Below are 16,068 nucleotides of genomic sequence, written 5' to 3' on the forward strand. Positions count from 1 at the left end.
CAAGACCTCAGAGCCCGGGCGGGAGGCTGGAGTTGGCCGGGCTGCAGCAGAGGAAGTTTTCTCGTGGCATTTAAAGGTCACCCAGGGGGTTTCCACAACTATATCGTGAGCCCCCCTGTAGCAAGGATTTTGGAGCAACTGTCTGTGAAGTTGGAAAACACAGGCCTGCACTGGAGCTGGTCCCAAACCCCTCCTGCTGCACTCAATACCTGCATCAAACAAAGAAAATTGTGTTTGCCGGGCTGGCTGGCTGAAGTCACAAGATTCCCAGTATCACACAGGGCTCCGGAATGCCTGTGAAACCTCCCGAGGAGGGGAAGATTGTGCACCCCACCTTTCAGATAACTGCCTTTAGTACCAGCCTGAAAAACCATGTGATGGTCATGGACCTGGTAAAGAGGGACTGGCTTCCTTCCCAGAGACGAGCCAAAGTTTGTTTCATCCACACGTGCCAAGGCCTGAAGGTGGCTGAGCAGCAAGTCAGCAGATACGAGGTACAGCCGGGGCTCGGCAGTGGCGGGGTGGGGGGCAGGTGCACACGGAGCTCGGAGATACCGATGGAGGTCTATGTGGGAGACCCACTGGTCATGTGTCTTTTCTGTCTTGCAAAAACATTGATTTGTTTGTATCTTGGCAAATACTTTGTAAAATCCTTTCTTTAATTTATTTCAGTTTTTTTTTTCAGTATGTTGGAGGGGATAACATGTTAGCTAAGTGTAACTGATAGACAACTGACCACAAAAATCTGCCCAAAGATTTCCGAGGTGGGTTGCTGGTATCCATACCTAGGAACTGCACTGCGCCCTGTGATTCCAGTGCTATTAGCCCCGTGAGTCTGCACTTACCTGTCTCTAGGAAGAAATGCCTATTTGTCTGCCTGCGTGTTTAGAGCGAGCGTATTCATGACTGTCTTGCTCGAATTGAGATAGCAAGATTCCAGATTGGTCTTTTATTTTTCGTAAGCATGAGCTTTAGTTTTCAAGCCCAGACTAGTTTTGGAAAACAAGGAGGTCTTTGGCAATTGAAAATGTCAACCTGAGATAAACACATCACCATGAAAGATATCTGTATTCTACCCGGGGTACCAGCCATAGGCGCTTATCTTTTCAGAAAGTAAACACATGTGAAATCTGATCAGCTTTCCATTGTACATGGAATAAATTATGAATGACACTGTAATTGACTCCCAGATAGCTCACTTACCCATCTCTTTGGATGACTGTAACATGCACATTGCTAATGCTTTATGAAAAGGTGAGTGTTGGAATATTGATGTTGTTATTGGGAAAGCCCTCCCTTGAGTTCTGGCAAATACTTGAGACCTTTGATCACTCACACTTGGCAGTAGGGAAGCCAGCCTGACTGGGAGGAACAGGTTTTGCAGGGTTCAAGGTTAACTTTCTTCCATTTCTAGCCCTGAGAGAGTGAATTTCCATGTTCACAACAGATATGTAAAGGGCACAGGAAAAAAAATGGTGTTAATTAAATTCAGTAGTAGTCCTTATTCATTAATTCATTGCCCAATCAGCCAGAGCAAAAGGTGTGCAATTAGGATATAATTGAAAGAAACCAGAGATGTTATTATTCACAAGTAATTAATCGGATGGGGGACAGAATTTTATCACTGTATAATTTCCATTGCGACTATTTTCCAGTCCCCAAGAGAGGGAAGAACTTGTTGAATTGTCTCATCATGCATTTTACAGTAGCCCTCGTGGCTCTGTTTTAGACCTTTCCTAGTGAATACCCTCTCTTGCCTTCCAGTTTTCATAAGACTTCCCCATTCATTTCTTCATTATTGTAGCCACACCGAAAGGAATGTGAAGGGTGTACAGCTGGAGATTGCGGGAAAACTTCAAATACATTGATTGCCACAACTACATGTTCCTGTGGCTGAACTGTTTTCTACCATTAGGAGCCAACATCCTAGCCATGTGTGCTAAGTGAACCCGAGACCACTCCCCAGCTAGCAGTTCAACCACTTGGCTAGTTTTTACTGAGTCTATCTATCCATGACACATGGTACATACAGGGCCTGCTTCCAGGGCACAAGAACAGGCCAAGTTTGAAAACAATGAATAGGACCCAGGCCTCCTGACTTGAACTTTAAGCAGGGTTTAGGTTTAGAGTTGGGAGACACAGATGGAGGGGGGGAGGTGTGCACAGAAGGTCCACAAGCCAGGCATCTTGTTCGGTCTGGCAAACACATCCCATTTGTTTGCCATCAGTTTATTTCTCTGTATGATCTTTTTTTCTTATCAGATTTCATGTGTTTACTTTCTGAAGTGATACCTGCTCTGGCTGCTACTGTTTGCGGAATACAGATACCTTTTAGGGGGTCCTGTGTTTATCTCAGGTTGACATTTTTCACCTCCAAAGTTCGATAGCAAACATTTCAGATTTTAAAATAGTCCAAAGCCATGGAGCGATTACAGTTATCCTCGCCGGGGCATGTCAGTACTGTTTAGATAGAAGGGGTAGGGAGAAACAAACTTTGGGGCTCCATTTCCCAAGCTGAACATACCCAGGAGACCAATTAACAGCCCAGCCTGCCATTGGACTCGGCCCAGTGACTTCTCCCCCTACATCAGCTCAGAGGCTTCCTGTTAACCTGGGCTCTGGCCGTGAAGTGACTGATAGGGTAGAAAATGAGCAAGGTCACTGGCATGAACTCTCAATCCACAGGGATACTAGATTAAAGAAACGGGTTCATTTTTTAATGAGAGTGTGTTTGGGAGACTTTTCTGTGAAAAACCTACTGATGTCAAGTTCCTGGGAGGAGCTGCAAGTCTGCTGACCTGAGAATGGGGAGTTCTCTCAAACCGCAGTGGTAGTCCTGAGCTGCGTTAATGCCTAGAGAAATCATTGTGCACTTGGGACGACAATGATTGGGTAACTCCAGTCCAGGCAGGGTCCAGGTGTATCTGGTCCCTTCCTTGAACTGCCTTCAGCTGGAGACATGAGAAGAACCTGTGCTGAGTGAGAGCTTGCCAGGTCAGGAAGCAAATGAGGGTGAGAATGTTGTAGATCCCGGCTGCCTGATGTTTGCAGAGCCTGGATTCCTCTTGACCCCAAATGTGCCCTAAACTAACAGGAACACTATGTGTTAAGGAAATTCTTCTTTGAGTAAGTGTTCTGTGTGCTTAAGAAATTTACCACACCATATCTGGACGTGGATGGTCCCGTCTGAAAACTATGTTTGCTATTCACATTGTAAGCGTGCATTCCTGAGATGCCCATGAATAAGGCCCAGATGGCTTTGCGAATCATGGGAAGAGAAGTCATAGAGCGGTATGATAGATATGCATCTCTCTTCTACAGGATGCAAAGTATGAGCTTCAGTAGCTACACTTTGGTTTTGAATGGGTTATTAAGTACACAATAAGCCAAAGTAAAAGAGTAAATAATGATTAGCGGACAGATACATAGGTGACAAACATCACCAAATTGGACATCCTGATGGAATGGGGAAGACCCTTTAAGGCAGTCATCTGGTGTTCCAGGTGTTGGGCAAACAGGGTGACCCATCCAATGATGCCACCAAGGACAAGAACTAAGCCGCACAGAAAGGTGACATCACCAAATGACATTACAAGCATTCAGTAGAAACTAACTAGGGAAGCCCCGATAAAGCTGCCCGAGTTCCCAGCAGGTGGGTCCCAAGCAGAACAGGAGGACTCTCAGGTAAGGCTTCCATGTCAAAACCAATAGGAGCAGATAATGCTATGGAACAGGGTGCTCACAAGAGCCAAGAGAAACTGAGCAGGGAGACTGAGGCAGTCAGTGGGAGCTCCCCCTTGGGCATTCCATTCTCTTCGTGGTCAGACACCCAGCTTCTCCTTCCCACAGCAGACACTTTTGTATTACAAGCTAAGCAGTAGTAACCCTGTTGGAAATAGTTCACCTTCTCCCGGTTTTCAAGGGCTCAGCATTTTGCTCATGGGCTGTTTTGTTCTCCCTGGCACAGAATTGGGGGTGGGTGACTCATTCTCAAACAGGGGACCTCAGAAGATTCTTTGAGACAAACATGCTTTCGTCTAAAACGGGGTTAGGCATGCACACTCCAGAGCAGCCCTGGTGGTCTCGAATAAGATATGATAACTTGCCATTGTAATGTGCATTGCAACCTCTCAAAAGATTACTGTGTCTGGTCACAGGTACATGCTGGAGCTTGCAGGTCGAGGCTTGCCTATCTGACTTCTGACAGGTGACAGTTTTAGACCTTCTCTAGGAAATGAGCTAGGGGAAGGTGATATATGTGGAAAACACTAATTACCCAAGCCTCTTTGACCATCTGCTTCTCTATTTTCCACTTATATCATCATCATCATCATCATCATCATCATCATTATTACTATTTAGCAAGACTTTTGCTGGCAACACTTGGTTCTGGCTACCTGAAAGAATCATGGTGAAATCTGAAAGTCCCTCTGTATGTGTGACTCGGCTAAGACCACTGTGTCTCAGTGGGCTCAGTGCAATATCAGACCATCAACACCAAATCGCAACCTAAAACAATTCCTAGGAGGCTCCTTACCTCTCCCATTTCTCTCCGGTTCTCAATTCTCTCTACCTTCCCAAGTACACGAGGCAAACACTAACGGGGCTTTAAGGCTGTTGTCGGCATTCACCATTCTTTCTGCTCCTTGCCCATCTATTTCTACTGATTGATTTGCCTCCTGGTTATGAGTTATGTTTCCTTTCTTCTTTTCATACCAGGCAGGTTTTCAGTTGGAATTGAGCTATTGTGACTTTTGCATTGTTTGGATGCTTGGTTTTGTTCTACGTCTGTAAAGAGTGTTGGCTAGGTTCTGGGGGTAGATTAAGATGCTTGCCGACAGCTTGGTCGTGCTGGGGTTTACCTGGGAGATCTAGGAAAGGCTGAGAGGAGGCTCCCGTGCAGAGCCATGGTTCTCTAATATCATAGCTCTGCCCCATGGTAATGGTTGGAGATACTTTTGATGAGGGAAGCTTGGAAGAGGATGCCACTGATTCTAATGGGTAGAGGTCATAGATGCTGCAGCTTCTGTGTGTGAAAAATGTATGTGCATGTTTGTGTGCATGTATGTGTGAATATGTATGGAATCCAGGAATCAGCTTTGGATGATGCCATTTATCTTGCTTTTTTTTTTTTTTTTTTTTTTGAGACAGAGTCTCTCCATCACTTTTACCTGAAAACTACTGGTTTGGCTAGGCTGACAAACCCCGGGAACTTTCCCTTCTCAGCATCTTGAAGTCTGAGACTATACGAGTATATTTATCACCACTCCAACATATACATACATACATATATTTATATGTATACATACATACATATATATTTATATATACATATATATTTCCCCCCCAGGGGGTCAAGCTTTGATTATCATAGCACACACTTTACTGACTGAGTTATTCTTCAAGCTGAAATGGTGTTAACTTCTAATACACAGCGTAGCTCCCTTCCTTCTGACAGAGAACACTCCAGCCTAAAAGGCTCCCAGTATTGAAAGGGAGAAGTCCTATTCTAGGACATACTTAGTCCCACTGTTAAGACATGGTCTTTCTGAGGACTCTCTGGCTTCTCTGGTGTGATGAGTCCTTCCCGCAGATGGGGATGTGAATCCTTTCCACCTGTTTAAGGTCTTACCATCCCTTGGCCTTCCCCTTTCTGGATTTTTGTTCCTTTTGCTCTCAGATCGTTTTCTCTCAAGCAGATGCAGGTCAGAAACCTTGAATGGTCCCTTGTGATCATCTGATGCTCTCTTTTCTCACAGTTCCTGCCCTTCATGAATGTCAACACCTGAGTCCAGCCTATGTCCCCTGTGCTCAGTGAGAACTCAGGCTCTGCTGCTTCTCCACTCCCAGGGTCACAATCTGGAAGCCACCCCATGTAGGGATAATTATGGAGTTCTTCCCTCTTGTTTCCCCTCCATCAGGGATCATAGACCTGCATTGCTGACTTACAATGAGAAAAAGCTATTGTGCCACCGCTTGTACGACATTATTATACACTGTTTGTGAACAGAAGGAAAGGCCTGGCAATATGGTTTTGATGTTGTACCAGGGCTGATAAAGTGTTTGCTCATGTACATGTATGTGTGTGCACATGTTCATACCAGTATACACATGGGAATGAGTGTATATGTGTTCAGGTACTTGTGAAGGCCACAGGTGAGGTGTCATTTCTCTGTAGCTACCTACTTTGTTTTTGGACACTTCTTAATGGCCCGGAACTTGCCAAATAGGCTAAGGTGACTGAACAGTGAGCCTCAGGCAGCGACTGTTTCCACCTCCTCATTATGGGAATTATAACCACATACTATCACGCTTTTAAAAAATATGGGGTTTGGGATCCAACTCAGGTCCCCATGCTTGCGAGATAAGCACTTCACCAACTCATCCATCTCTCCAGCCCCTCTACTGTGGACTTTGAAGGAGGCTTTTAAGGGGCTGTGATGGGTCTTGAGGTCTTGAGTAATAAAAAACACACAGATGTGAAGAACTCAGGATTCATGATGACTTGATTCATGGGATGATGAGGTCACAAAAACCAAACAGGAGGAAAAACAAATGCTTTCTTCTCTTGGCTATCAAAAGGTTCACACCAGTGTTACCCAGTATCTCACTGAGTTGACAGTTCTGAGCCAGACCAAAGTCTTCTGGATCTTGATTTTCTTCCTCAAGTCCTGGCCACGAAGCAATGCTTTTGCTGGTGACTCCTGTTGTATCGCAGGCCCAAGCACTCCAAAATGAGCAATCTGAGAAGAGGCAAGTAGATGGCCCTGAGGCTCGAGATGATCATTTAGCTTCCTCTTCACTCCAGGGCTATCCCTCCTCCTCCACTGCCCATGGCTGGTTCAGAAATCCATGGGCTGTTGAAGTTTTATGTGTGGTGCTGGGAATTAAATCTAGAACCGCTGAGGTGCACATCTAGTCCCACAAGTCTGTGCTTTAAACATGAAGCCATGATCTGAAGTTCCAGCCCCATCCTTTGTATCCATAGGACCCAGTGGAAGGCAACAAAGACACCAGTAGAAACCACTCCACTGCGAGAGCTGGTATGGGAAGGATGGGGGAGGTGTACCAGAGGGGAGAGTGGCCAGGCCAGCATCGCTGTGTGTGAGGAGCTCCGTTGAGGCAGAGATAGAACAAAGGAGGCTGGTGTGGCCGATTCATGAAAAGCCTCATTCATCCTCATCACAGCTGTGTGAGACACATGAGAGAAAATTCTGAGAGGCTCAGAGAGCTGATGCAATCATCACAGGGGCAGTGTGGCTCGGAGGACTCTAGCCTTGTGATGTCCTACTCTGAGGTCTGTGTTTTTCACGGGGTGCTCATGAGGAGAAACGAAGAGGCAAGGTTCCCCTCCTGACTGTAACTGCTGGAGAGTGGTTCCGTGAGTCATTGCAGATGCAGCCAAAGCTAGTCTCGGTGGTAGAAGGCCAAAGCAGGGTCTTCTACTGCTCCGGGGCCTCCTGCTAAGGACATGGTTCTTTGTCACCTTCTCTTGTCTGGAACTTCCATCCCTCTATTTATGCTGCTCCAGTTTCTCCTCACGCAGAGAGTAGAGGAGGTTAAGAAGAAACACTCAGGCTGGCTTGCTGTAAAGTACCAACTAGCAAAAGTCATTATACCATTTGAACATAGTTTTTAAAGAAGTTTGTTTTCCAAGCAGATGATAATATTTCAAAAGCTATAATGTATATGATGTGCTTAAAGAAAGCCATATTCTGTCATATGCTGATTCCACTGTAAGCTGTTCCTCTGGAATTACAGACAGTTTCCACAGGTTCAGCATAGAGATCCACAAATTATTTCTGATAGTGAATGTTGTAGTTTTGTGGAAGGCAAGATTTGATTTGGGAATTGAGCCCATACTTTAGATTCTGTGTAAAATGATCTTTTTAAGTTTGGTGCTTTTTTTTTTAAAAAATATATATATAACATTGTCTGTTAAAATATCAACACTAGGGTTGGTGAGATGACTCAGCAGGGGAAGGCCCTTGTTGACAGGCAGACTACCTGAGTTTGACCCCTGGAGTCCACAGGACGGAAGAAGACTGACTCTTGCAAGTTGTTCTCTGGCCTTCACACGCCTTCTGTGGTGTGAGCACACCACAGCCACACAAGGAAAACATAGAGGAAATAAAACTGAATAATACTGACAGCACCTATCTTCTTCTAGTTGAACAGTGACTCACAAGACTATAATCACAATTATGGGAAAACTGGACAAGTTCAATAGGGAGGCATACAGCTCAAATTCCAAGAGGAACATTGTAAGATTCCAAGTGCTTAATAATATTGATTTTGGCTTCTGCGGCTTTATTCTCTACATGATAAAGATGTCTTTTGCAAACACTAATGAGGGAGGCTGGAGAGATGGCTCAGCAGTGAACAGTATTTGCTGCTCTTGCAGAGAATTTGAGTTCAGTTTCCAGCACCCACAAAGTAGCTCCCAACCACCAGTAACTCCAATTTCAGTGATCTGTTAACCTGTTCTGGTCTCCTTGTCAATGAAATGTCTAAAGAATTGTCTGCCACCTAAAGAGATGGTGGCACATAATTTAACACCAGAATTTGGGAGGCAGAGGCAGGCAGATCTTTGTGAGTTCAAGGTTAACCTGGTCTACATACTAAGTTCTAGGTCAGGCTCTAAAGGTGGTATACAGAAAAACACTGTCTCAAAACAAAAACAAAAACAAAAAAATAAGCAAAGAAAGAATTGCCTGCCCAGCATCTTTATTCCCCAAATGACAGGTACACGGTGACTATCCAGGGAACCCCAATCTAGGAAAAGTAGGTTATTTTCTTATGGTCACCCTGGATTGATCACTGTAGCATCCAGCTTTCTTTCTTAAGACCAGGATTGCATCAGCACAATGCACCACTGCAGATTGCCTCAGCTTGGATTGGCTCTAAGAGACAGGAAACACACCCCAGCAAGTGCCATCTGTATTTGTTTTATATTGCTGTGCAGCAGATGGTCATGTCTGACTGTTGTGTAGACTACAAGTCCTAGTGTGGGTTAGATGGCTCCTCTGCATAAGGAAGTCCTCCCCAGTCTGAGTAGGTGCCAGCCTCTCACCAAAGGCTTAGGGTCTACTCCCAAGGCTACTAGTAAACGGAGGAGTTTAGTTCCTTGTTGCAGGACCAAAGTCTCCATTTCCTTGTGGGTCACAGACAAATATTAACTACCAGAGGCCATCTGTAGGTCTTTGCCATGTGGGTCTAGTCAGAGAGAATACTAGTTTATCTTTTTAAAAAATAATGATTTATGTTTACTTATGTGAGCCTGAGTGAAGATATATGTACCACATGCAGGCAGGAGCACTCAGAGGCCAGAAGAGGGCATCAGATCCTTAGAACTGGAGTTAAAGGTTGCTGGGTGCCACCATGCATGTGCTGGGAACGGAACCTGGGTCATCAGCAAGAGAGATATCTCTAGTCCGTTGTTTGCCATTTCAAGGTCATCTGGAGATCCAATCTTTCTGCCTTGGATCTCTCTTGACATATTTACACATTTTACTTGGCAGGTCAGGCCCACCTGACATAGTCTCCATTTTGGTTGATTCAGTGACAACAGATTTGTAAACTCAGTATCACCAGCAAAACCATTTTCCAATGTAGCATAGCTTAGCTATAGGAGCGGGAGCCTGCTCTGTTCATGACTGCTGCCCAGACTCAAGGAAAGGTCACTGTGCAAGTCATACCCATCAAGGGTAGGCGTCTTAGCTGCTGTCCAAGTTGTCTGCTTTCTGACTAATTTTCAATTGTTTGTATAGGTAGAGGAAAGAAAATAAAAGGAGGCTTTGGGAAGGGCCACATAAGTCGGAGTCTATTTGAGAGCAGCATGGAGAAGGGAGTTTGTAAGTTGTTCTATGGAATCATGAACTTTCTTCTGACACCAGATCAGCCTTGAGTAGATACCTTAGGATTGTGCCATAAATAAATAATGAGCAAAAGCTCATTAAATGCATCTTGGGTACAAACTGGCAGGCAGGGAAAGTGACAATTACTGCATAGATGGTGTCTTCTCTGACGCAGCGCTTACAGTGGCTTCCTTGCACACTCGTGCTTTTGAGTGACTGGCACACAAACAGACGGGTGATGGATAGCTGAGTTCCAGCTCCACTTTGCCCAAGTGAAGCTACAAAGTAGAAGCCGCCTGTTTGATTATCCCTTTTGTTAATAGGATTCCAAAATAGTGAAATAATCTCAGGTCTAATTCGTATCCTCTCTCGGTCTCAGAAAGACAATCCACAATTTGGAAATGACAGGGTGCCTGACAAGCAAAGAGAGCTGAAGGCAAATGGAGATGGAGTTTTTCAAAGTAGATAACCGACTGCTTACCACTTTGTATGGAAGGCAAGACGTCGCTTCATGTTAAAGCATTCCACAGCCGAGAGCAAGGGACTGGATGCACAAGGCACTCGCCTGCACAGAGACCCGATGCCTCTCATTCAGTCGTGTGTTTACAGGAAGTTCATGAGAACTGTGATGTGATTTTTTTTTTAGCTTATCTTACCACTGATTCATTCCACGTGTTAGTGGCTTCTCTGTACTCTGCTTTGCCCTCAGTCCTCTGCTCCGGCCGCTGTCTTGCGTTGCTCTCTAGTCCCTGTGACACAGACTGTTGAGTGGCGATGGGCCAGGTCAGGCATGCAGAAGGATCGCATCTCTGTTGAAAGGTATGCAGAGAGGGCTCTGTGAGTGTAGGGAAGAGGCGTGCTCCCTGGGATGGAACGAGCTTTGCTGGCTTTCTCGTGCGTACCACTCACTGCACCAGGAATTCAGGAGTATAGGCGGGAAGGCTCTCATAAGCAGTCTTGGAATAGTGGTCACTTGTATTGGCCTGAAAAATTCATGGAGACTGTCACAATGGAAGCATGAATAGTCCTGTTTGGAAACAGGGAGAGCTGTCTGCAAAGCTCTCTAAATAGATTTCATAATTTCTGAAAAATATTTTTTTCTTTCTTTTGATTTTCTACAATGTTTTAGATTTTTTTTATTAAATAGTCTCTGTAAAGATAAATTACAATTTTACATTATTGATGTGGATTTTACTGCTCATCTTTATAATGTCCAATGCCATCTCTAGCAAAATCTGAGTCACAGCATTAACTCTTGAGTGGAATCGGCACAATGGCAATTATGTCGCAACTCATCTATGGGCACGTGTACTTCGTTCTTACAAGAACAGTGGACTTGCTGCAAGAACCAACTCAGCTGTCATACTCCTGTCCATCAATGCTCACTGCCTCTAGCTTGCTTGGCAGAAGGCAAGGACTGCAGAGGTGACTCGGGTTTTCCAAGCTGGTCCTTTTTTCTTTACCATTATTTCACTCTATGTGGGATGATCAACCCAGAAAAGTGACATAAACGTGTTGGTCAGATTTTCTCTTCCCGTTGTAGGAAACACAATGCTAGAGTAAGCATTGCAGAAGCCAGAATTGCTAAGCGTGCAGGCCAGCTTTGTTCAAGGAAGGAGGAATGACCCCTGGACCCCTGGAATGCTAGCATGAAAGTGGTTAAACAACCTGCTGAGCCTTGGCTACTCTACCAGGACCCAGTCTCTACTTGAATTTTCTCTAATATCCTGAGAACTCTTTAGGCCCTAATCCTAGGCGTTGTCTCTCAGGGAATTGAACTCATCCTTGTGGAAAAGGCTCAATGTACTTGGCATCCTCCAACAGTAAGTAGAATCCATCCTTTGCTTATTGCCCTTCCTCTCTAGGCTCCAAGCCCTGGCACTGTTTCCCAGTCAGCAGAGCTCATTCTTATGATAGAGTCTCAGCTACTTAGCTATAGCTGGTAATTTGCAAGGGAATTTTGATGTGAGAATTTGTTATGAGAATTGTCACATGAAGACTTTCTCCCCAAAGTTTGATTGTGTTTAAATGTTAAGAAAATTAAATCATAGGATAAGACTCTCTAGAAGTTTTGATCAAGTCTGACCAACCAAATTCAGCTGTGTTGAATTTTGATTCTCATCTCTTCATGGCTCATTTCCCTGCCAACTGTGTAGCTGTAGGCACCCCCCTCCCTGCCACCTCAATACCGTGTGGCAAAATATTTGGCCGAATCCTCTAAATGGAGGAGGATTTATTTTAGCATACAACTTCAAGGTATGAAGGTTCACTTTCATTGCCAACTTGGCTAGATTTGGGGAATTTGGGATCACGTGGGTGACATACTTCTGGAAATGTCTGTAAGAATGCTTTCAGAGAGATTTAACTGATGGGGAATGCCCCAACATCAGTGTAGGCAGCACTATGCCCCAGACTATGGTCAGGACTGAACTAAAAGGGAAAGGAAGAAGGTCAGGGGGTTCCAGCCTCCCTTGTTCCCTGCTTCCCAGTCAGTGTGTAGACTCCCCATACAGCTGTGGCTCCCCACCCCAATGGCCTGTGTCCCTCCAAACTATGAGTTGGAATCAGCCTCCCGCCTTTGTTTCCTACCAGGGATTTATCCACAGCAGTGAGGGAAGTAGCTGATATAATGTTGAAGTCCTTGGTGCCATTGTACCTCCAATGACCCACTTTCTTTAGCTAGACCCTACCTCCTAAAGTTTCTAGACCCTCCTAAAATGGGGCCAGCAGCTGGGGACCAAGTTCTCAATACCTCAACCATTTGGAGACTGACTTCATTTCTATACCATGCCAGTGAGTAAGACACCATTGGGATGTTTGACAATTTGTGTCATTTTGAACACTCTTGATACCTGACTATGTCTTCAGTGAGTTAGGAAGTGTGGCCTCTGTGTGGTGGGTATGTGGACACATGAAGTCTAGACATAACCTGCTCATCTTGCTTTCACTGCAAGTCTATGGGACTCCAGAGTATCACAGGCTTCTGGGACTCTGACCTTGAGGGATTCCTTATGTCAAGGCCATCAGGGAAACCAATGAGCACTCGCTACATACATCCTTGTTGTATCCACATGCCAGCTCCACATCCCATCAGACTTCACTTCTGAGTTGTACATTTAAAAATAAAATTATTGAAAATTTCAATATGGTAGTACTAAAAGCAGAGACCTACCGAAGAAGAAGATGGATAAATTTGACTTAATAAAAATTAAAGGTGTGTGGGTCAAAGGGTGCTAGCAGTGGGGTAAATAGGAGCTCATCCGCAGGATGGATGCACCTCAAGGTTATTATGCTAAGTGAAGGAAGCCAGCGTCAGTGAGCTCCAGCTTCACAAGACAGCTGGCATAGCCAAATTCACTTTAGCATAAAGTAGGACAGGGGCTAGGAGGGACCCGTGGGGGATGTGCAGAATTATCCAATGGGTACAGAGCTTCCTTCTGGGAAGTCAACATCCTGAAAACTGATAGTGGTTGTACTGGTTACTGTTTCTGTGACAAAACACCCCAATCAAAGGTGGCATAGAGAAGAAAGTTTATATTAACTGACAGTTCCGGGAGGAGAGCAGGAAAACCAAGGCAGGTGGTGGCAACAGGAAGCTAGCTGATTACATCTCATTGGGTCAGGAAGCAGAAAGGAAGGGGAAGTGGTTTGAAGCCATAAATTCTCGACAATCCCCACTTGTGATTTGGTGACATACTTCCTCTAGCAAGACTCCACCTCCTAAAGGTTCCAGGGACTTCCCCAACACCACCACCAAGAGGGGCAGGTATTCAAATACATGAGCCTGTGGGGGACAATTCTTCTCCAAGCCACAACAGTGGTGATGGCTGGATTTCATCCTGCAGATTCTTAATAATCTTTAAAAATGGTTGTAATGGGAGCTGGGGAGCTGGTTTAATTGGTAGAGTGCCCGCTTGACTGTGTAGCTCAGGGACCTGAATTCAGATCTCCAGTACCCATATGAAACCTCAAACCCTAGTGCTGTGCTTGAGAGGGCACAAGCAGGCATACCCTGGAGCTCACTGGCTAGCCAGACTAGCCAAACTGAAGAGCTCCAGGTTCAGTGAGAGAGCCTGCCTCAATATACATTATGAAATATGATTAGGAAGGCATTTAAAGTTGACCTCTTGCCTCCATAGGCATATGCACACATGTACCCCCCATATATATATACTGGCACACTCATGAAAAAGTACACACACATACACACACACACACACACACACACACACTGGCTGCAATGGTGAATTTTATACTATATATATTTTACCACCATAACAAGTCATTTGAGATGGCATCATTAAGCCAAGTGTGGAGTGTCTGTGTACAGACACTTGGGTAAACACACAGGTGTCACATTCACAAAACTGACCTTGCACTCACTTGTGCTTAAGGTATATGAGCTCTAGGCACACGTCTTAGTCCCCAGGGGTAGAGTTTTCCAGCGGGTGGTAAGATCCCCAAGGGCAACCTACTGACCCGGTTTATTTCTTATTAGACATTCTGATTGAATCAAACTCTAAGCCAAGTCGGAGCTTATTCATGATTTTTTTTTAAAGCTCATCCTTATTAATAAAATTTGCATACATCACTATTCATGGGTTTTAAAAAGCTCATAGTTCATTTTGTTTGGGCAGATGCAGACAGTGATGGAACCAGTACCAAATCCTGATCTGAGACATTCCCACTGATCTGAAGCTTCCTTCTGCCTTGTGTGTGCTCTCAGACCTCTGTCCCCACCCCACCAGGTACCTGTCAACCTCCCACTTGCTTTCTAGAAATGACCAATAGCAGACACCCTGTAGTTTATAGTGTTTTGTGCCATGACAAATGTTAATTTTGTGTTTGTGTGTGGTATGCATATGTTCATGTTTGTATATGCACATGTATGTAGGGGACATGTTTCCGTACAAGAAGAGATTGGCACTCTGGTGTCCAGTCATTCTTAACCTTATTTTTTATTACATGTGTGTGTATGTGTGCATGTGTGTGCATGTGTGTGCATGCATGTGTGCCTACATGTGTCATAGCACATATGTGAAGGCTAGAGGACAACTTTAGGAGTCAGTTCTCTCCTTCTAACATGGGACTAGAACTCTGGGACTTGAACTCAGGTCAGCAGGCTTGGTGGCAAACGCCTGTTAGCTGCTGAACCATCTTGCTAGCCCTCTCTCTACCTTATCTTTTGGATAAGGTCTCTCACTGGACCTGGAACTTCTTAATTCATCCAGACTGGCTCGAGAGCAAGCTCCAAGACCTCCCTGTACCCATGACCTCAGCCCTAGGATTACAAGGGCATGCAGCGGCACACAGCTTTTGATGTGAGTCCTGGGGACCCAAAATCAGGTCCTCATGCTTGTGTGGCAAGCACTTTACTCAACGAGCCACATCCCCGTCACCAAGTATGTTTATTTTATCATCACCATTACCCAATGCCTGACAGAAACAACACAAGAGAGAAGAAGGTTGTTTAGCTCAGGGATTGGAGGTCTCAGTTGATCATGGAGAGGGTGTGGGAGAGCAGAGGCTCACATCAGGACATCCAGAAAGTAGAGTGAAGGGTTGAGCAGAAGGCAAGAGCAGGGTACAACCCTCAAGGACACAGCCCCTGTGACCTACTTCCTCCAGTCAGCTCCCCACCACCTGACAATCTTATCACAGCTTGAGTCCAACAATGGGTGAACCGGTTCAGTAGGTCAGAGCCCTCATGATTTCCTCATCTCTGGAAATGCTCTTGTAGACACACCCAGAAGTGTGCTTTACCATCTCCCAGGAGTTTCTCCTTCTAGTCAAGTTGACAGCCAAGATTAACCGTCACTCCAAGTTTCCAGAGCAACTTCTCATCATCATAATCAAATCAATCATTCCTTCCTGAGACAGCAGAAGGCAAGCTTGTCTTCTAGTTTGGCCAAGTTTAATGCTGAAATTGCCCATGGACTGTTGCTTTGTTCATCATCAGTTGCTTCAAAGAGATAACTGTGAGGCCCCTTTGACAGTTGCTTCGTATATAAGATATTTTATTGTGATGCCTTCAAAGAAAGCTGTTGTGGGGCTGCAATACGGTCACATGTTGAAGGGGTTCAAGATGGAGTTTGGCACACAGTAGGGACTCAAGAATACTTCACCATTGACCACGCTACTGCTGACAGCTTTACAAACAACACTAGTACGAATGACACTTCCTTGCTGTGAAGATAGGGTTAAGGTAGAC

The 16,068-nt window shown here is 45.0% G+C and overlaps 1 protein-coding gene across 1 annotated transcript in view; it reads left to right on the forward strand.

Annotated features, from left to right (window-relative positions):
• Positions 1–455: 455 nt before the first annotated feature.
• C8H10orf90 (chromosome 8 C10orf90 homolog) overlaps positions 456–16,068 on the forward strand; it is a 229,363-nt gene continuing 213,750 nt past the window's right edge. The window contains exon 1 of the mRNA XM_057778857.1: positions 456–494. The gene's annotated coding sequence lies outside the window, so the exon portion shown is untranslated. The remainder of the gene's footprint in view (positions 495–16,068) is intronic.

This window comes from Chionomys nivalis, chromosome 8 (assembly GCF_950005125.1).
Source record: "Chionomys nivalis chromosome 8, mChiNiv1.1, whole genome shotgun sequence".
Lineage (NCBI taxonomy): Eukaryota > Metazoa > Chordata > Mammalia > Rodentia > Cricetidae > Chionomys > Chionomys nivalis.